Source organism: Lutra lutra, chromosome 8 (assembly GCF_902655055.1).
Source record: "Lutra lutra chromosome 8, mLutLut1.2, whole genome shotgun sequence".
In the NCBI taxonomy this organism is placed as follows: domain Eukaryota; kingdom Metazoa; phylum Chordata; class Mammalia; order Carnivora; family Mustelidae; genus Lutra; species Lutra lutra.
The window spans coordinates 73,000,503-73,021,939 of record NC_062285.1 but is presented as its reverse complement, the minus strand read 5'-3'; positions in this window follow the sequence as shown (position 1 = coordinate 73,021,939).

The following is a 21,437-nucleotide window of genomic DNA, read 5'->3' as shown; positions in this document are numbered from 1 at the left end:
ATGATGAGAGGCTGCATGGAGCAGGGCTGAGCCAGCCCAGTCATCCAGGCCCAGGGCCCAGACGTGTGCAAAGGCCCAGCAATAATCAGTCAGTCTTTGTCAATGACTTGCCAGCCAAGAACAAAACTGCCCTGTCAATTCACAGACTCATGAGGTAAGTGGATGATTTTTGTTTTATGCTGCTGGGTTGTGTGGTGTGGTTGGTTTTTGCACTGCACATTGTGGTGGAAGACAACGGCTACACTCATTTACATTGAGTATATGCCAACCCGGAGCTATCTGTAACAGCATACTCCCTGGCATGAGCTCCCTATATTGTCTGCATGCAACAGCAGAACCCCAGTCACAGGAGCCTTACAGACACCAGAGATGAGCCCAAGAACTCACAATGAGCTCCTGGGGCAGAGACCACTAAGACAAGAGTTAGGGCCAGATATCACAATCTAAGGCCAAGAGTTAAAGGCAAGAGCCACAGACAGAAGGCCAGGCAGAATGAACTCATTAACTAACCCAGTCAAGAATTCTTTAACAGCTGGAATTAATAGAAAAAGAGTCAACACTAAAGCCTGTGGTGTAAGTCAGAAAAAAAGGATCAGTCTAGGAAAAGAAGTTACCATAGAAAAGAACCCCAGGAGAAAGTAAATATAATAAGGCAGCCAGTTGAATATCTATCTTTTCATATATGGATATCTGAATGCTGGCTGATTGAGGGTTAGAGTTATATTGGCCAACTGAGCATATTACTTTATTACACCAGACTTCCTTCTTCACAACAAAGGATATGTTTGTTTTTTCACTAGCCCTTGTATTCAGTCTTAGCAACTAGGCCAGAACCTACACATACTGGATGCTCAGCAAATGTGTTGACTGACTGACTGACTGACTGACTAACTGAATGAATAAATGAATGAATGAATCCCTGAGGTAAACATCTGACTTAAGCCAGGTTAGCCAAGCTCTGGCACTAAGAGACCTGGGGAAAAGTCTGATCCACAAGGACAATTAAGACAGAACTTTTGGATCATGAATTTTCAGATTAGTATTTTTATGATCATTTATTTCACAAACCTGACTTTGGATCCCTGGATCTTTCACATAAGAAGCATTTAATGATGTTTGTTGAACTGCATTAGAGGGCATAATGGAGCAAGTAATGCTCTTTATTGATCTTAGATATCACGACCTACTGGGAATTCTCCAAAATGATCTCCACCTCCATCACCTTCCTCAAGCAAGGATAGTCTCCTGACACTTAATGCATTCATGTGCAACTACACTGGGATCATAAAATTGGAATAGAGAGCCCAGAGAAGCCACTCACAGGATCCTTTCATGTTTGTTTTCATCAAAGCCCAAGACCCAAAAGTATTCCCCAAGATTAGCAAGGGGCTCAACCTCCAAGAGCAGAGGCCAGCAAAACTGAACTTGTTGCCTAATCTAAAATGGTCATTTACCAAGTGGCCCAGAGTGACTTTGCTTAGATCCTAGACATACATGATTTCATGCATTTTTCACCTTCAAAAGGCTAAAATACTATGTACCAATATAATTAAAATGTAGAATTGAATCATGAATTGATTGGGATTTCACAGACCATCATTAAGGGACACGCCTGCTGGAGGTGGCTTTAAACAAAGGCTAGTGAGGGGCTCTCTCCCTCTGCTGTCATGTGTTTTAGTAATAATGCAGTTTGGGTGAGTAATAATACAAATACTAAGGCCAGTTAGTCTTGGCATCATCAGTTGTGGGACTTATGATCCTTCATGATGGGCTTCCTTAATTGATTAACTTCTTCCACACAGCACTAAAGGATGTGGGGAAATCTTTCATTAGCATCAAACGTGTCTTTTTCCATGAAATGAAATGAAGTAAAAGTTTTTAAAATGTAGGCTGCAAGTAAAATGATCATTCCTGAACAGAGCACCATTATGTCTGTTATTGTCTGCTAACTCACTGTAAATAAGAAAAGGAGTCCAACCCAGTGAAACATGACCAGGATTCCACTGATAACTAAGTCCCTAACTACATGCACCACACTAAACAGCAGTCTCTAGAATATTTGGGAATATAGAAATATGGCACAGATTTTACGAGCACTGAATAATATCAGAACAATCACCTACTATGAATTGCATCACTCCTTTTTCTCTTTGGTCAGTTTTAGGAAAACATTATTTTTTTTAACCCTCTCATATAATCGCGCGCGCGCGCGCGCGTGCGTGCGTGCGTGCGTGTGTGTGTGTGTTAAAGCTTCACATATACTACAAGCTGTAGCACCTTAGATCTCAAATTACTAAATTACTTTCTTATAAATATCAAGAAAAATCTTTTCACTATATTCTTTGTCCTTCGCTATCAGCCAGCAAAGATCAAAGATGTTTAAGTAGACTTTATTGCTAAAGAGTTTTTAATGGTAAAGTCATATCAGAATGCCTTGACTTTTCAAAACTAGACTGGAAAGTCTATTTGGAAATGCATTCTTAAAATACGCATTAATCTTCTTTCCCAGCCCAAATCCCAAATTTTAAAGTCACTTAACATAGAGAAAAGTTAGTGGGAGTATGGCTATGTATCTGCATATTTTTCAAATTTTTGATTCATGTTAGAAAATCTGAAAATTGCTTCATCAGATTTTCATAAAAAGCAAATAATTCTGCTAAAGTTGCAGCATTATGATATAAATATGGTTATTGACAACTTAGAGGGGACTCTTTGAACATCAATCTAATTAACTGCATCCCTTCTTGTCATAGTGATCATTTACTGTTAGGGCCCCTAAGACAGAGTTGCTGGAAGAGTTAGACAGCAGAGAAAGCTAATAGTCAGAGGATCAAATGTAGCAGGAATATATGGAGATGAACTACAGCATTGAAATATAGCTAACCCCCAAATGCAAGTGTTCTGAGCTTCCAATGACATATCACTAAACTAAGATTTCAGGAGAAAGTCTAATTATAAAGTTGCCTTTGAACCTATACAGACAGTGATAGAAAGATGTGGTGGGAGTGGGCTGAGAAAATGGGAGCAAACTACATAGAAAAATTATATCTAAAGGTAAGAAAACATACATATATAATTGTAAAGCACCCTATCAACCCAAATTTATAATGAGAAATAACTACTGGATTTTTAAATTTGATCTGGTACCCCTTCCTCCTTATCTGATGACCAGTATTTGTTAAAATAAGTTATGAGTAAATTGAATAGGCAGGGGCCAGGGAAAAAGGCAAGGCAAGGAGTCTTGATAGAAGCCACATGGGTTAAGAACACTCCACTCAATTCAATTCAATTCAATTCAATTCAGAAAATACTTATTAGTATCTACATTGTATCTGATGCTAACTTGGCACCACAGAGACAAAGATGAAAGCAACAAGACTCCCCAACCACAAGAAATTTATTGGGGAGTAGGGGAGAGAAATGTTTGAACAAACAAGCAAATGCTCATGTGATACACGCACAGTATCAGAATCACAGAAGGAAAACAAAGAAGAGGTGTGTCATGCTGTCCAGGAGGGAGAAAAAAGAAAAAGTACCCCCTGACCAAAGTTTTAAAAGATGAATAAAAGTTCAAGGATAAAATGTTAAGGGACTTCTAAGCAGATGGGACAACATATGCAAAAATACAGAGCCAGGGAGCAGCAGGTTATGAGAAGCAAGCTCGGGGCAAATTCTGAGTGAGTTACACAGAGATAGATAAGGATTGATATATGACCAGAGTTTTGAATTCCATGCCAAAGAACTTGCTTGAATGCTATCCCGTAGACGATATCCAAGATGGAAGGAGATGAAAATTGGAACCAACAGGGTCAGATTTACATTTCAGAAACTGTGCCCAGGGCAGAGAGGAAGATGGATGGAAGAGCTATATGAACAGAAGCACTGAGACCAATAGGAGACTCTGCTACAAGAAAAGCTTGAAGTTTCCACCTCACTAATTGTGATCATTGAAATGGAGATCTTTCTACTTTCTACAAAACAAGGAAAAGCTTACAAGGTGATTCATCATTCAAACAAGGAAAAGCTTACAAGGGGATTCATTTGGTTTTTCAAATACCTAAGCCTTGTCAAGATGTGGACTTACAAGAAAAGCACAGAAATGGATATTTTAAAAGCATAAAGTGATTGTTATGCTTAAAAGCATCATTTATGTTCAATATTGCCTGGCATATGCTGGGCACTAAATATTTATTAAATGACTGAACAAATTAATAAATATAATTGCCCTTCACATTGGGCCCTTTCCCTGTTATTTACAAATCATTCTTAGTAATTTATCACTTGTGATAGAAAATAGAGTTAACTTAGCTTAAAATACTTAAATAAGTAATCAAACTGAGTTTATTTAAAATTTTTTTTATAAATCAGACTTTTATTTAGTCAGGCTGCCCTTTACCCCAATTAATCCAAATCAGTGAGCTTTTACTGTAATTGAAAGTTGTGCATGCTTGCCATTTCCACTGACCCTCTAAGAGCCTGTAATGGCAATTGGAAATTTTCCAAGGTGCTGGTACCTTTAATTTCTCCTTTACTCTTCTTTCAGACAATAGAAGTTTGCATTGTCAAGTTTAAATCTCAGAGAATGCTCCCTCATCCCTGAAATAGCTCATTTAGAAGTTTTGTTATTCCTTAACCCTGGCTTTACCTCACAAATCCTTCTGTGGAAATTAAGGATGATCCTCGTATTCCCAATCTCCTGCAATTTCAGTCACAGGAATCTGCGGCAGCCTCAGCTTCGCTCTCCTGCACTCTTATCCAACTGTGTTCCATCCACTACTGAAATGCCTCTCGTGTCTATTGTTCCCACTGAGCCCCTCTGCTACTCTCCGGCCTCTCATCATCTCTTGCCCAGGTCTTCCCAAAGGTTTCCTACCTCTGTTGTCATTGACCCTCCATCCATCCAAAACTATTGTCCACGATATTTCTTCTCTAGGTTGCAGAGCTGATTATGTGACTTTTCTTGGTGGCTTTAACAACTTCAGTGCCCACTCCCCCCACCCCAGCCACCACCTTATTCACAAACCCAAGTCCGAAGTCTAGCTTGGCCCCAGAGGCCCTTTGCATGTGACCCCCAGACTCTCTTCACATACTTTGACACCTCTGTACTCTTGCACATATTTTCCCTCTGCCTCACCCCCTCTTCAACCAGCAGACGCACATACATTCCTCCAAGATGCACCCAAGTGTGAGCATTAGTGTGCTTGAACTTCGGCGTGGACTGAGCCCAGCTTCTAGCTGTGCCCCTGCTCGGCCACCTCCTGGCTCTGGGAACTGGGGCAGATTGCTCAGCCTTCCGGGGTTCCATCTGTAACAGAACAGCTACTTTATAGGGTGCTGTAAGAATTTAATGAGCTCAGGTCTCTAAAGCACTCAGTTCAGTGCCTGCAACATAGTAATCGTGCCCTAGTGACCATTACTTTTAAATGTCATCTACTCCATGTCCTTCTCTTCAACCACCATTTCCTTAAGTCAAAATTGATGGATTCTCCTCCTATGCTCTTGGAATGTTTTGCTTACTATTCAATAGCATTTTTCTTATGGTAGGATGCTTATTTCTTTAATAATAACCACAGTTAAGAGTTCATTCAGCATTTTATATATTTGTCACTTTTGTGAGCCTCTAATATGTATTATCTAACTTAACCCTCAGCAACTCTGTGAGGTAGCTGATTATGATCCCCACTTTAGTGATGGGAGAAACTGAAACCAGAGCAGATAAGCCACATGCCTGATGTTGCTCAGCGGGGTAAGAGCTGAACTAGAATATGAAACCAGGCAACCCTGCTCAGAATTCATTCTCTTAACCAGGGTATAGCCCATTGGAATATAACAGAAACTGCATCCCTTTCATCTCTGTGTGACTAGTGTATTCACAGCTTCTACACACAAGGAGGGTCTCTTACGAGCTTCTGAGGAGACTCTTGGAACCCAAGATCTAGGCTGCTGAACTCAGAATGTACTGAAAACTTAGGAGTAATAAAAGCTGCCCATACAGACTGTTCTTCTCTTTCTCTCTGCAGAATCAGTTCCTCTGTTTTGGTCCAAGGAAAGTAATAGGGCTTCTTATTATACTCAGTGTGGTCTAGTACCCTACCCCTCCCTCCACAGGGAGGCAACCAAGGGAGATTTCTGTGAGTGGAGAAATTTCTCCAAAACATATGGACTATACCCAGTGTACTCCACCTTTATATATGTTTTAATAAGTGAATGAATAAAAAACTGTCTGTACTTGGCAATCTAGTCTCAAAAAAGTCCTTTGTCACAGTGGAGAAAAGTTGCCACTTGGAAAACTGACACAACATAAGAAAGGAAAATCTGGAAAAAGTATATACCCACATTTACGTCCAGAGAGATGAGTATAAAGAAGCGATATAGATTTATATATTTTTAAAAATTCTTTAGTGAGAAATAGCGTACTTCTGAAATGTGAAGTTTTTACCAACTGAAATGGCATTATTTGATATGGGAATAAGATTGTGTGTAAAGGGCCGGATATACTTTTCATCATCTACTTCAGCTACTTGTGCTCTTATTTCCATTTATAAAATAGGTGAATATAAAAATTCCCCAGGGTTGCTCTGCACAGTTTAAAAAACTGCGGGCCTATAAATTCTGTGTAAAATTTGTATCTCTGTTGTGAACATCACTCAATAAATCTCTGAATTAAACACACAATGCTTTCATACTGCCTGAGTTCTTGCTAGGTCTGAGGTCATATCATCAGCATGTACACATTCAGAGCATTTCATGAACTATATGATGTCGGCAGGTCATTAATAAAAACTGAAAAAGTAAAAAGCCCCATAATTAGCTCCTGAGGTAACTTTGAATGTAACATTTTCACCTCATATTCAACACCATTAAACAAAATGACTGGGGTTTATTCACTAATGTAGCCTGAGAACCATTCCACTATAGTTAAACTTTGCCAAATTGAGGGACACTCAAATAGCAATATGTTGTGATTCATCGAATCAAAGGCCACAGGCAAATCAATAGAGATAGTTGCTGCATAAAAAATTATAATGAACAAATGTAACAATATCATCAAGGTTACCTTGAGAAGTGCAAAGAAGTGGTTTAAAATCATCACAAAAATAAGGTCAATATATCAGCTTTGAATGGAAAGCTCAGTAATTTTTTAGCAGATTTAGGAGAAACTATACAAAGGCAAAAAAGCAACCCTCAGGGGGGAAAAATAATTTCTCAAGGTATATTGTAAAAGTCTGGTCTCTTAGTATTATAAGTAACCTCAGATGTGATAGACTCACTAGCAAAAGTTAAGGCTTTCATATGACAGTTCTAAGAGCAAATTCTGAGGAACAGAAAGCGAGTACACCAAACCAGTGCATCCATACATATTTAAGTCTTGAAATAAAGAAGCAGCATACTCATCAAATGACACACAAAGGGGAAAAAGGGATGTGAAATCATTTAATTCTTCCCTTATTTTAATTCTATTTGACCATTTATCTTTGAACAAAGTCCAATTCCTAGAGGAGACTAAAATGCTTACCTCAATTACTTGAGTGGCTTTTCAGATGATTCAGTAATACAAGAAAGGTGGTATCAGATTATCAATAAGGAACTTGTTGCTCACTCAGCTAAAAAGTGTTACACTGGTGTAAACCTGAATCAGTTCTCTAGACAGTTGATGGGAAACATAGTCATCATATGTTTCCAATGATAGAAGTCTAAAATCATAGAGCAAGAAACTGCCTTCAACAGTATTTACACCAAGGACACCTAGGTGGCGTAGCTGGTTGAGTGGCTAACTCTTGGCTTCCACTGAGGTCATGATCTCAGGCTTGTGAGCTCAGGACCCCACACTGGGTTTTCTTCTTAATGGTGAGCCTGCCTGAGATTCTTTCTCCCTTCCCATCTGCTCCTCACCTTGGCTCATGCTTTCTCTCTAAAATAAATTAATAAAATCCTTTTTAAAAATAAAATAAATAGATTTCATGTTTGAAAAAAAAAAAAAAAGAGTATTGGGGCACCTGGGTGGCTAAGTCAGTTAAGCACCTGTCTTCGGCTCAGATCATAATCCCAGGGTCCTGGGATGGTGCTGCCCCTGGAGTTGAGCTGGGCTCCTTGCTCAGTGGGGATCCTGCTTCTCCCTCTCCCTCTGCTGCTCCCCCAGCTTGTGCTCTCTCTCGCTCTCTCTCTCTGACAAATAAATAAATAAAATCTTTAAAAAAAAAAAAAAGTATTCACACCATCAGTCTCTTCCTTCTTTTACAGTACTCTTTTCTCAATACACTACATAATGAAATACATTTGGTGTTGACTGTTCTGAATGAGTTTTTCTAAGTATTTTTTAAGCATTTATACAGTAATAATATTGGCAAATTTCACCCAATATTTAAACAGTTTTCTAAACTACAAAATCACTGCCTGCAAAACAACTACATCGTAAAGCAAGGTTGAACATAAGGCTGATCAGGAATCTGAATATTATGAAAGGGACACAGGCAAGTTAAGTCTTATCTTCTCAGGTTGTACGATTATCCGTTTTGTCTTGAATCAAAAGTCTCAAAAATTTGCTATATGTTTTAAGAAAACAGGATAAACAATTTTTTACCTAACAAAATGCTTTATTGACTGCTTGGATTTTGAGTTCTTAGAGCAATATTTAGTCTTTAGAAATCATCACTTTGTTGGGGCACCTGGGTGGCTCAGTCAGTTAACTGTCTGCCTTCAGCTCAGCTCGGGTCATGACCTTAGTTAGGATCCTGGGGTTGAGCCCCACCTCAGGCTCCCTGCTCAGCAGTGAGTCTGCTTCTCCCTTTGCCCCACCTACTCATACTCGCTCACTTATGCACTCTCTCACTCTCTCAAATAAATAAAATCTTTTTAAAAACAGAAATCATCTTTTTTTAATACATATACAAGCATGAATTTCTCAACCATTTTATCTTGGAAGCCCAGCACAATGTCCAAAATGGTATCATTTTAGGCCATTCATACCCTAATCAGTTCTCAACACAAAAAAATTTTTACAGAGCTTCACAACAAAACTAGATGTGCTTATTTATCAAAGGAGGCACAAGCAAAGTTCTGTAAATGTCATGAATCTGAATGATCATCCAAATAATGACCACAGTTAATTGTTGCAATTTCAGTTTATGGCATAGTTTCATTCACCATCACCATTATAAACCTCCCCTTTTTGTGTTTCCACAGACCGTCCCTAAGGCCTCCTGATAGTTTCTGAGTTATTGACTAGTTTCAGTAGAGCCCAATTTAGAAAGGAAATCCTTTCATTAGGACTATTTAATTTTAATCTCCAAAATTCAAATAGGATCCAACGGCAGAAAGAGAAAGACATAATTTTGCTACAGTACAGAAAATACGACAATGTTTTAGCACATGACTAACTAACCCTTGACATGAGTGGGACCACCTAAGCACACAGTTTATTTAACTTGCTGAATTTTGCCTTTGAAACTCATACTTTTAAAATATGGACTTCCTAACCCATATTGCAGAGCTTTGCAAGCTGGATGGTTGAAATTACTTGACAGCAGTAGTTCTTAATCAACTGAAAGACACAGACAGGTCCCTTTGAATAGCTGGTAAAAGCCTCAGACTGCTCTCTTAAACATAAATGTGCAAATACAAATTTTTGCACACAATTGCAGGGATCATGGACCACCTGGCTGAAACCTCTGCATTGTTCCCTGCAGCAAAATTTGAAAACTTTCTTTTCAACTGAAAATTAGCTGCCATGGCATTTGAATGATGTGGTAAACATGTGCTGGTTTTCCCCAATACAATTTTCTTTAGTCTACTTTATTTGCTAATATGTTAAAAAAAATTTAAAAAAGATGACACCAAATATTTTAGTCAAAGATCTATGTAGAATGATACATAAGCATCATTCTACTAGCCCTTCTTTATATACCTTCTCTAACACTGTACGTACATAATCATCCTGAAATATAAAGAATCAAGGGCAGAAGGGAAGTAGAATTTTGGTAATTTCACTGAATATATAAGGTCTTGCAGACACAAAGAAATTGGCCTAAGTTTTGGAGTCTAAAATTGCTACCCATCTATATTAGTCTGGCCCAGCATGAATGGTTTCAATTTATCTAGAAAACTCCTATATTGAACTATGATGTCACTACAAGAAAGATTTTCTTCCTGAGTATCTGACTTTTCTAAGCCAAGTTTAATAGCTGCAGCCACATCAATGAGGTTTTGAGTGTGTTTTCTACACTCTTTAACTTACAGATTTAAACATGGGCAAAAGGGCAACCAGATAGCCTGTCACATTCACTTGTATCTGTCTGGATATTAGATAATCAGCAGTAAAATCTACTCAAATCTCTGGATTTGGAATTATGGAGGCCAGCATTCTAGCACTCACTCCTGTGTGCACGGATTATTCCACACAACCTATCAACAACTATTTATTTAGGGTGTCTGTGCCAGGCACTGTGTTGAGGAATGAGTTAATACCAATAAAACACTTAGAACAGTGCCTAACCACTGTCAGCACTTCATAAATGACAATGTTATTGTTATCATTATTATTGTTTTTATGGCTATACAAATTCAAAGGGGTCCTAATGCTTTCACTCAAGGAGCTGTGATCTAGTGAGATATTTAAAACAGACTGTGGTAAGATGATGATGGAAGTAGGCAGAATTGCCACAGAAACCATGAGGTAGGCCATGGAAGTCTTTCAAGGAAAGTTTCCCCAGAGAGAAAGAGGAGTGGTTAGCTGGACAAATCAGGAAGAAGGAGGTGTGGCTTTCTCTGGAGGCAATGAATGAATTCAAATGAGGATACATCATATACCTGGGTGGGGAGGAGTTTAGTATGGTTGGTGCAAAGATTACAAGTGAAAGTCTGACAGAGATGAGGCCAGAAAGGAAAGAAGAGGCAGATTATGACAAGTTGTTGGGTGTTAAGCTAAGGAGTTTAGATTTTATTATGAAAGTCACAGAGAGTTATTTAAAAGACGTTTTACACAACAGAGTTCTACCACTACCAGCTGTGTAACTTTGATTCATTCATTTGACCTCGCTGGGTTTTGGTTTCACGTGAGAAACAAAAGAAAGGCAGAGTTCATGGTTGCTGAGGTCTCATTCAGTTGACATTTTAATGATTCCATTATTCTTGTGTCAAGAATGACCAAAATAAAAGGAAGATTAAAAGTTCTCATTTTGCAATAGCCAAATATGATTCTAGAGATATCTGTATGGCTTTTGAACTTTCTATTTAGCTTATCTCTGAATGAAGTAACAAATTACTTTCTGATTTCGTCTTGTTCCCTTTGCTTTATAGGCAAATAGAAAACAAAGACAGACTTCCAAAAACTCCAGATCAAAATAATAATCAAAATGTATTTGTATTTGTATTTGCATAAGATATTTTTCTGCTTTGAATTTGAAAAAGGAGGAGAAAAATCCTGCAAATTATTGCTCAATCATTAACACAGTCAGGTACCACTTCAGGAGCTGATATTCAATCAGCCGATTAAAATCATCTAGTCAGTTACCTTATGATTTTCCAATTTTATAGTCAGATCAGTTGGAGATGCAAGCAATTAATACATATCTAAACTATCAACAGTTTTAGTTTTATAGTGAGTCTCACTGAAATTCTAATTTTGATTGATAAGTATAACATTTAACTTTTAAAGACTGGAGTATTTTCATTGTTTCCTTGAGATTAAAATGGTTTTTCATAAACTGCATCCATGCCTCAAGCAAACACATGAAATCTGATTAAACTGTTATAAATATATTCCAGCCACCCTCCTCTGTATTCTTTCCCTGATCATTTTTCTTACTTGAAAAATAGAGCCAATCAACCAAAACCAGAAAATTTGTTAGGTTTTGTGGCAGTGGAAGATAGGCAGAAGATGTAAGAACAAGACAGTTAAAAAAAGAAAATTAACAGAAAATAAATGGCAATGTAATAATTCTGCTTTAATGTCTATCTCTAAGTAAAACTCCTCATTCTTCCTGAAGGCCTTATACTTAATCTACTGCGGCTCTAACCTCATCCCTTAAATCCCCATTCACTATACTAAAGTAACCTACTTCGAGAATCAAATTTGAGTAGATTTTGTATTGCACTGGAATGTATTCTCCCCTCCCTCTACCTTTTTCTTTTCTTTTCTTTGCTTCCTTCCTTCCTTCCTTTCTTTCTTTCTTTCTTTCTTTCTTTCTTTTTTTTTTTTTTTTTAAGAGAGAACACGTGCTTAGGCAGGGAGAAGGGGACAGGGAGAGAGAGAGAGAGAAAATCTCAAGCAAACTCCCTGCTGAGCATGGAGCCTGACTTGGGGTTTGATTTCAGGACTCTGAAATCAGGACCTCAGCCAAAATGAAGAGTCTGATCCTTAACTGAATGAGCCACCCAGGTGCCCCCTCCCTCTACTTTTCAATTAAATTAAAAGCCTTGAGGCCAAACTACATCTGTTTAGGTCTGCCATCTCCATTTCTCCCACTGCTCATGCCTTCTAGAACATTCTTCCATGCCATCTTCTCTCTCTGTTACACTCTGTTTCCATTACTTAACTTTCTGCCAAGCTTTCCAACTAGGACTTGTTTAAAATTGCTCATTCTGAGGGCACCTGGGTGGCTCAGTAGGTTAGGCCTCTGCCTTCAGCTCAGGTCATGATCTCGGGGTCCTGGGATCAAGCCCCGAATCGGGCTCCCCGCTCGGTGGGGAGCCTGCTTTCTCCATCTCTCTGCCTGCCTATCTGCCAACTTGTGATCCCTCTCTCTGTCAAATAAATAAATATATTTTTAAAACATATAAAAAAATAAATAAAAATAAAATTGCTCATTCTGGAATACTTTCATCACAACATTATCAAAAAAATAAATTCAATTCTATAAGCCTCTTCGTCTAACATGGGGCACCTGTGTGGCTCAGTCAGTTAAGCATCTGCCTTCAGCTCAAGTCATAATCCCAAGGTCCTGGGATCCAGCCCCACATGGGGCTCCCTGTTTAGCCGAGTCTGCTTCTCCTTCATCTTCTTCCTCTCCCCCCCAGCTTATACTCTCTCTCAAATAAATAATTTAAAAAAAAAAAAAACCTTTTCATCTAGTAAATGTCACCAATCTTCTCCATTTTATCTAATTCTCCAGTATTTTGTCCATTATACTGAAATTTCAGTAGGCAAAAATAAATTCCACCCTAATACTTTTAAAATTTCTGGGTATCTGGTGCTCACGTGGCTTTCTACAATGTTGGCCTGGCTGTCTATAATACCGGTCCAGGCTCTAGTCATCCCACGCAGATAGGAAAAAAGATTGAGGGTTATATTCACCCCACGCCCAGTCTATCATATATCAAGATGCCCCTAAGTTTATGCACAGACGCTCAAGTGTGCAGCCTTCTTGGTCTATGATGCCAGGAGCTATACTCTCAGGTACAGAGTAAGCAGTTTGAGTACAAGTGCCCCTTCTACAGATAGTTCCAGCTCAGGATAGGTAACTGTTTAGAAATAAATTTTCCTCTAAGTTTATCTCCCCTGTGTGATTTATCCTCTACCAGATAAAAATATGCTTAAGTAAGCATAGGGTAGTTCATATGGAATTCTCAGAAAACAAGTCCCTGAACTCATGTTTTCATTTTCCCAGCTTCTTCTGGATCTTTCCATGGGATCATTTTCAGGATTATACATAGAAGTTGTAAGAACAGAAAATCTACATTTAGTAGAAGTTTAGCAGAGTCCATGATTCTAGGAAGTCAGGGCATATCCCATAAACCACTTGCTGTCAACTTAGAGTCCATGGTACCCTTGGTTTTTACTGTCCCTACCTCCTCCAAGCTTATGTACCTGACAATGGACTTGTGCACATGTTTTTGTCTCACCTTGAGCCCAAGACTTTGTCAGAGAATTTCTGGTCTCCATAGTCTCTTCCAATGGTGCATACTACATTTAATGGTTCATTAAATATATTTAAAACAAATATGTGGAAAATTCAGGATTAGTGTAAAGATCAAGTATTCCATGTTTAAAATATGGGTCATCCATTTGAATAAAAATCTAAAGGAAAGATAAACTCACTGTGATGTGGGCAAACTTCTCACACAAAGTACAAGGGGGCAAGGGAGCAAGTATGCTAAATCACAATGGGTAGAAATGATCTTACATGACTGGCTGAGACGTCAAGTAAGGAGGAGAATTAATCCTAATACAAATTATTTCTAAACTTCATCCAGATCTAAAATTTTGTTTTGTCCTTCTTTTCTCACTTTCTTTTTCATTCTTTCTCTCTCTCGCTCTTGCTCTCTCTTTTTCCTTTTTTTAAGTCTTTCAACCTGACCTGATACTAAAACAAATATTTGGAACCAAAATGAATCAGTAGCCAGGTGTACATGGATTGCCTATGGCCATGAGGAAGCCAAAAAACCTATTCTCTCTTCTCAATACCTGCTGCTCAAAAGAGTGAATAAAAGTGGCAGCCCTTCACCTAATACCATAACTAAAATATCATAGTATGTCAGGCAATGAGCATATATATTAGCAGATATCTCAAGAGCCACTGCTATGTAAAGCTAAAATAAAGTAGGAGTCACATAAATAAAAAACAAATCAAAACAAGATCTAAATAATGATGATTACTATTTTTGAAAAAGAAATAAGAACTCTTGTATGGTCCTGATTTTAGATGAAAATTAAATACCAGGCAACTTAATAAAATCATCTGTAACACAAAACATACTTCAGAATCACATTTATTATCTCTTAAAAGTGATGTGATTGAAAATAAGTATAGATATGGAGTGGGAGGATCTTAACTGTCTACATTTAATTTACCTCTTCTTGCTATGGAATCCCCACTCACACTAATGGTAGAGTGAAGTGGAAAAGACAGGGTCCATAAATGTGACGATTAAAGGTGTTTTAGCTACCTACCAGAGTCTCACATCCTGTCCAATTCTTCTGTCACCCTGTCTTTACCCTTCTCCTCATGGAAAGGGTGTTGAATGGAAGAGTGTTCCCCCAACTAGAACCTGAGTTCTCCCCAACTCTGATTTATTCTGTGTTGGTCCTTATACTTTGTTTCTCAATATTCAAAGACTTCTTCCAGAGTTTAGGAAATTCCTTTCTCTTGTTGGCAAAATTTTCTTTCCAGATAAGAGTCAAAAGAAAATTAATTTAGGAAACTGATCAAGGTCCATTTATATCTTCTTAATTCTAGATGGTATCCTTTTTCTCTGGAAGCAGTAAGTGGGTAACAAGGCAATGTATTTTATAAGAAATTTTAAAAATACATCAGTCTGATCATGAATAAGGGGGTTGTGGAAAACTGGAAAAGAAAGTGGAAATGTGAAAGGAGAGGGGAAAAAAAGGGAAGGCCAAAAGTGATAGAAGAAAAAAATTTTAGTTGGAAAGGAAACAGACAATAAAGAAGGAACTAGAGAGCAAGCAGCAAAAGTAAGAAGGAAAGAGGAGGCCTAAGGAAGGCCAGAAAGTGGGTGCTGAGACATTAACATTCCCCCACCCACTGAGAAGCTGGAGGGGTCTAGACCTGTTCTTCCTCCCCCTATCTACGCTGTTCCCCAATGTTCTTTCCTTAAGCAAATCATAGCCTGGCCTCTCTGATGCAGCCCTCCGGTGGCTCCCATGGCTCATGGAGTTGTCTCCACAGAGCACTAAAAGCTCTGCCATAGCCATTCCACTTCCTGTACCATGTACAGAAGCCATGGGGATGACACACATTCCCTCTCCTCTGCTGACCCACCAAGGTTTGTATGTTTTTTTTTTCCACAATGCCCTTCTCCCCCTTTTTCTACCTGAATACTTTCTAGTCATCCTTAAACACACTGCCCAAATGGCACACACTCCTAAATGCCTAGTGTATCTCTCTCCCTCTTCTTGTATGCACTTATGACAACCCATGAATAATTCTTATAGTCATCAATCTGCTGGTCTATCCAATCCACACAACTAAGCTGAAGTTACTTTATTCTCTGTGGCCTCAATGCCTAACTCAGTGACTTATACACACATAGTAGGAACCCGATACCTACTTTTAAATAAGGTGGTTTCAATTGGTTTTCATCTTCCTTAAGAGTTGGCTCCATTGCACTATGATGCTGATGAAGACATCCACCCTGCTACTGGGCCTGATCCTTTTCTTCTTGTCCTGTCCTGATAACTCTCATTCTTTGACTCTTGTGTTGTGGTTTTGGTCCCATGCCCCAATGAGGCCCAGTGTGGTACATGTTAGAGCAGTCACTTCCTTAAACCAGACATGAAATGCCTATCTAGCAACCCATGCCTAGCTTTCTCTCTTTACAATAGAAATACTTTCTGGTTCATCTATTCAAATTGCATTTCTCATTGCCAATCAGGAAATCGCAACCATTTTTTCTTGTGCCTTCAAATTATTCCCATGATCCCACACACTTCTATCACTACAAACTCTCTTTACATACAGTGATTTTCAACCAGGGACCTGTACACATCTGTGGAAATGTTTCAGAATCCCAAAGAAGGAGGGTAAGGTACATAAACTTTGAAAATGCCACCTTGAGAGCATAGACTCTGAAGGTTAAGATCACTGGCCCACAGGATAACCACAAGAGGAGCTCAGAGTAAAGGTGGCCCTCAATTCAAAACGAGGCATAGGCAAGGCTAGATCTGAAGCTAACACTTTCCCAAAAGCTGTTAGTACCCTGACACAATTAAACTCACCTCCACATTCATCCTTCTCAGAGTTCCCTTCTCTCTGTCCTAGAACTAAACCATCCTCCTTCTTCCTATGTGCTTCTTGTGGTTCTGCATGAGTTTGCTAAGTGGCCTTCCAAAATCCATCAAACTCCTTATCATCCTGAGGCTACTTCCAGGATGATGTTAGAGAAAGGGAGAGAGTAACCATAACAAATTCACCTGCTTTTCTGGAATCAGACTCAGATCATTTTTAGGCACATTAAAATTTGAAAACTATAATTCTATTCCTTCCTTCTTTTTGTTGCTGTTTTTATCAATTATGGATAGCTTTGCATTTGTATCCTTAGTAAACTTTTTCAAAGTATGGTGATATTTCAGTTAATTTTTGAGGTCAGAGCTCTCTGCATTAGAGCAGAGCTTAAAGGCTCATTTCTGGGGGTCATGACAATCTAAAGAAGGTGTTTCCTATAAGGATTCTAAGATGCATACCTGGAGATCCTATGGCTGAATTAATTATTTTAGAAAAGATCAAAGAATAGGAAGGAGGGGAGAGTTGGTTATATGTGTTTTCTAAACCATTTTGACTCTGTAGCTAAAAAGTATTATGCAAATAATGTACTTATTTAAGATCACTGTATTTTTTATTTTGTATAGCCTCACATTTTTTCTAACTAGCTGAATGAAGAACATTCTCTAGGAATGAGCTAAGGCCACAAGACAGTAAGTCCCCATGAAAAGAATGCTACCTGATAATGAATGATAGGGAATAAAACTCTTGGCAACATAAATCTGTATCTTTTTTTTTCTCCCTTCCCTTTTCATTTTCCCTCCCTCCCTCCCTTCTTTTCTACTTTTCGTTTTCTTTCCTTTTTCCTTCCTTCTTCTTTTTTGAGGCTCTGCTAATTTTGATACATTTTATCAACCAGTACAGAAAACATTAGTTAGCTGAAAGATCAGTGCTGTGCATGCAACCAGAAATAGGAGAACATATTTTTAGTTTCCATTTGCCCACTTTATACTTTATCTGAGCCTTGTGCTTCCAGAAAGAAATTCTCTTTTGTGTCCCACAAAATGGCTAACCACAATGGACCACCTGTTATTTCACATTCTAAGATAGTATCCACCTCCATCTTTCTTCAATGACTTAGATAACACCCATCTCCATCCTTCTCATGATTCCCACAAGGTTCTCAGATGACTCCCTTGTCTCTCTCCTTTACTAAACCCCAGATCCCCTTACTTCTTTTCTAGATGTTCTCCACTAATGAACAAACATTCACATTTACCTTATTACAAAACTCTGAATACAATAATTTCCTTTAAAAAAAAAAAAAGAAAAAAGATGTTAGCACACAGGAGAAAAGTGGTATGTTGGAAAATTAAAAACATGTCTAAACTGGCTTCCCTCCAGAAGTTCCAGAACTTCCCTCCAGTTTCCAGAAAACAAAAAATCCAAAGTCCTTGGGTTTTTCTGGTTTTTATATGATTGAAAGAGCAAGTGATATAGTGTCAGGAGACTCTGTTGTCATAGAACAACCAGTATAAACACTGGAAGTTCAAGGGGTGCCAAGTCTCTGTGAGTAAGACTATATCCTAAAACTAAAAATAATAATAATAATAATAATAATAATAATTGGATAGTACTCAATCATAGAAAAGAAAGAAAGTGAAAAGAATATTTTAGAGTCATAGATTGTATCAAAGAAAGATTTCTTAATCTCTTTTGGATGGATGAAGGCAATTTTCCAAACAAGACATTCTCCAGTAGCCACCCCTCTGCTAGCAGGTTTCTTACTCTGACTTCAGTGAAGTCACCTGCTTTCTGATCTGGGAGTCATTCCAGATGAATCTGGAGTTCTCTCCAACAAGGACTGCCAGATAAATTACAGGACATCAGTTAAATTTGAATTTTTGATAAACAGCAAGTATTTATTTAGTGTAAGTATGTACTATAAAACATATGGAATGTATTTATATTTTTAAATATAAGGATGTAGAGAAAAGGAAACTCTTGTGCACTGTTGGTGGGAATGTAAATTGGTGCAGCCACTATGGAAAACAGTATGGAGGGTCCTTAAAATTTTTTTAGGAAATTAAAAATAGAACTATATAATCCAGCAATTCTACTTCTGGGTATTTATCCTAGGAAACAAAAACACTAACTTGTAAAGATATCTGCACCTCCATGTTTATTGCATTATTATTTACAATAGCCACGATACGGAAACAACTGTCCACTGACAGATGAATGGATATAGAAAATGTGATAGATATACAACTGAATTATTATTCACCTATTTAAAAAGAAGGAAAGCTTGTCCTTTATAATTACACAGATTGACCTTGAGGGCATCATGCTAAATAAAATAAGAACGAAACACAAATACCGTTACCATCTCATTTATATGTGGAATCTAAAAAACAAAAACAAACAAACAAACAAACAAAAAACCCAGACTCGTAGATACAGAGAAAAATATGATAGTTGTTTGTGGGCAAACAGGCAAAAGGTGGGCAAATGGGCAAAGGTGCTCAAAAGGTACAAACTTCCAGTCATAAAATAAAGAAAAAATCTGTTGTTTATCTGAAATTCAAATTTAACCAAGCATCTTGTGTTTTTATTTGTTAAATCTAGCAACCTTACTCTAGACAGTCTGAAGATGTTGGACCAGCCAACCACAGCTCCACACTTAGATATAATAACAAAAGTCATCCCACCCCCTAATATCTTTCAGATACATAGGACTTATTCTCTGGCTACTAATCAAGATTTGGGCTTCCCTGTGGTAAGTATCACTCACCATTGCTCATCCCAGGAAAAGCTACTGTGTTAGTTGGTCTTTAAAGTTGGCTGCACCCCACTGGACTCTATTTTTAATTATACTTCAGTTAAGGGAAGTTCTTGGATAGTTTCGGCTGCAGAGATATGGGAGTTCAGGCGTCCTTCTTTCAGGAACTGAGATTACGTCCAAAAAAAGCAAACTCAAAACTTTCCCAAGCAAATCATGTGCTTCCACATACCTCTCCCATTACTTCAGAATCCTGTGAATGCTGATCTTCTCCCCAGAGCCGGTAAATCATGCTGAGAGAGAAAGAGAAGGAGAGGGAAAAGAGGGAGTGTTAGTTTAGGGGAAGGGATGCACTTGCTAAGATTTTTCTCTTTGACCAAGATGGATGGTGAGGAGAGAACTCCTGCCCAACCAGTGAATGCTCCTTGGGCCCGAAGAAACCTCTCTCTCTCCTGGAGCTACAGGTGCCAAATGGAATGCTGACCCAGGGAAATACTGAAAAGAGAAGGGCCAGAATCCAGTAGCAGGCCAAGGATGTCAGAGAAGAGAGGAGAGATGAAAGGAGCATATGATGTGTTCAACTATAATCCTTTGTGGTCTTGGATGATTATATCCAGCAGGAACTTTTTTCCAGGTGTCTTTTGTATCCTCTCGACATGCTGGTGATAGAATCAGTTGATGACTCAAGGACAGAGCAGAAAGGGGCCTGGATGACATGATGCACAAGGTCACCTAATGGTTTATTTTGTCATAGCCTGGCCCCCATTATAATGATACAGGAAAGGGGCTCATGTCCAAAGTAATGTCATCAGGATTTGGTAATGGAGCTTCTTCATGTATTTAAGAATGAGCTTAACCTCCTTCCTAGATTATCAACTCTCCAACCATCCCTCTAAACTAACTCTTATTTCCTGTCTAATAACATTTCCGTTACTCTTCTCTGAGATCTTTAATTTCAACATTTACAGGAGCCATATCAGATATGGGGAAGATGCTGTTGTGAAGAGAGCCCTAGGTTAATAACTAGAGACCTAATTTCTAACCTGGGGATCTGTAGTTCCTGGTACATGGGCTCTGGGTTGCCTTTGATTTGCTATATTATCTGTGATCAGTCACTTAACCCTCTCAACTTCACTTTCTCACCTATAAAACAGGAATACAACACTGCTACTACCAAAAAAAAAAAAACAAAAAAAACTTAACAAGAGCCATAACATATATCATCAATAACATCAATGATAATAACAGTCTTGCCTGCACATAGCAGGTAAGAAATCCTGGAACTGAAGATAAATATTCTCTAGTAAATATAAAGGACAATGGCCAATGTCTAAGGTTTTCTTCTCTCCTAAAAATACTGATCCAAAGCCATCAAGGAACCCCTCAGGAATTCCCACTCTCAGGAGGGCAACTGCGTGGGACATCTGTAGCTGCCTTACTTTTAAAGATTCCATTTGCCCCTACATGGTGATTGTTGGTGTTTGGAATTCTGAATAGCCACATGTCCCTTAGGCCTTCTTATTTGTGCTTTTCTTCAAGATTAAAAACAACATTCCACTTATTGAAATTGTATTTTAGCATTTTTAAAAACTCAAAGTTGCTCCTAGATATGTCAACATTTAAGTTTTTCTTATATATCCTCTGTTCCTTTTCCCTAATTTTTCCCCTAACTTAATAGTTTAATACTAAAAAAAAAAAATAGTATTTTTCCTCATAATTTAACATCTTAGCTCTATTGATTATTCATTTCACTGTTAATATTGTTCCTTTAATTTCTCATGGATTCCATTGTTCATTTAATCCGAAATTCTTCCAGTTTTAGTTTTTTATTTCTTTATATCATCTTATCTCCTTTATTTTTAATCTCTAAATCTACCCCCTCCCAACAAATGCAATTCTCTTTTTATTTTTACATTGTTTTCATTCATCTGGCCCTTAAAAAAAAAAAATGGTGAGATCATGGACTGGGATAAAAGGACAACTATAAAGAGAATTCAAGT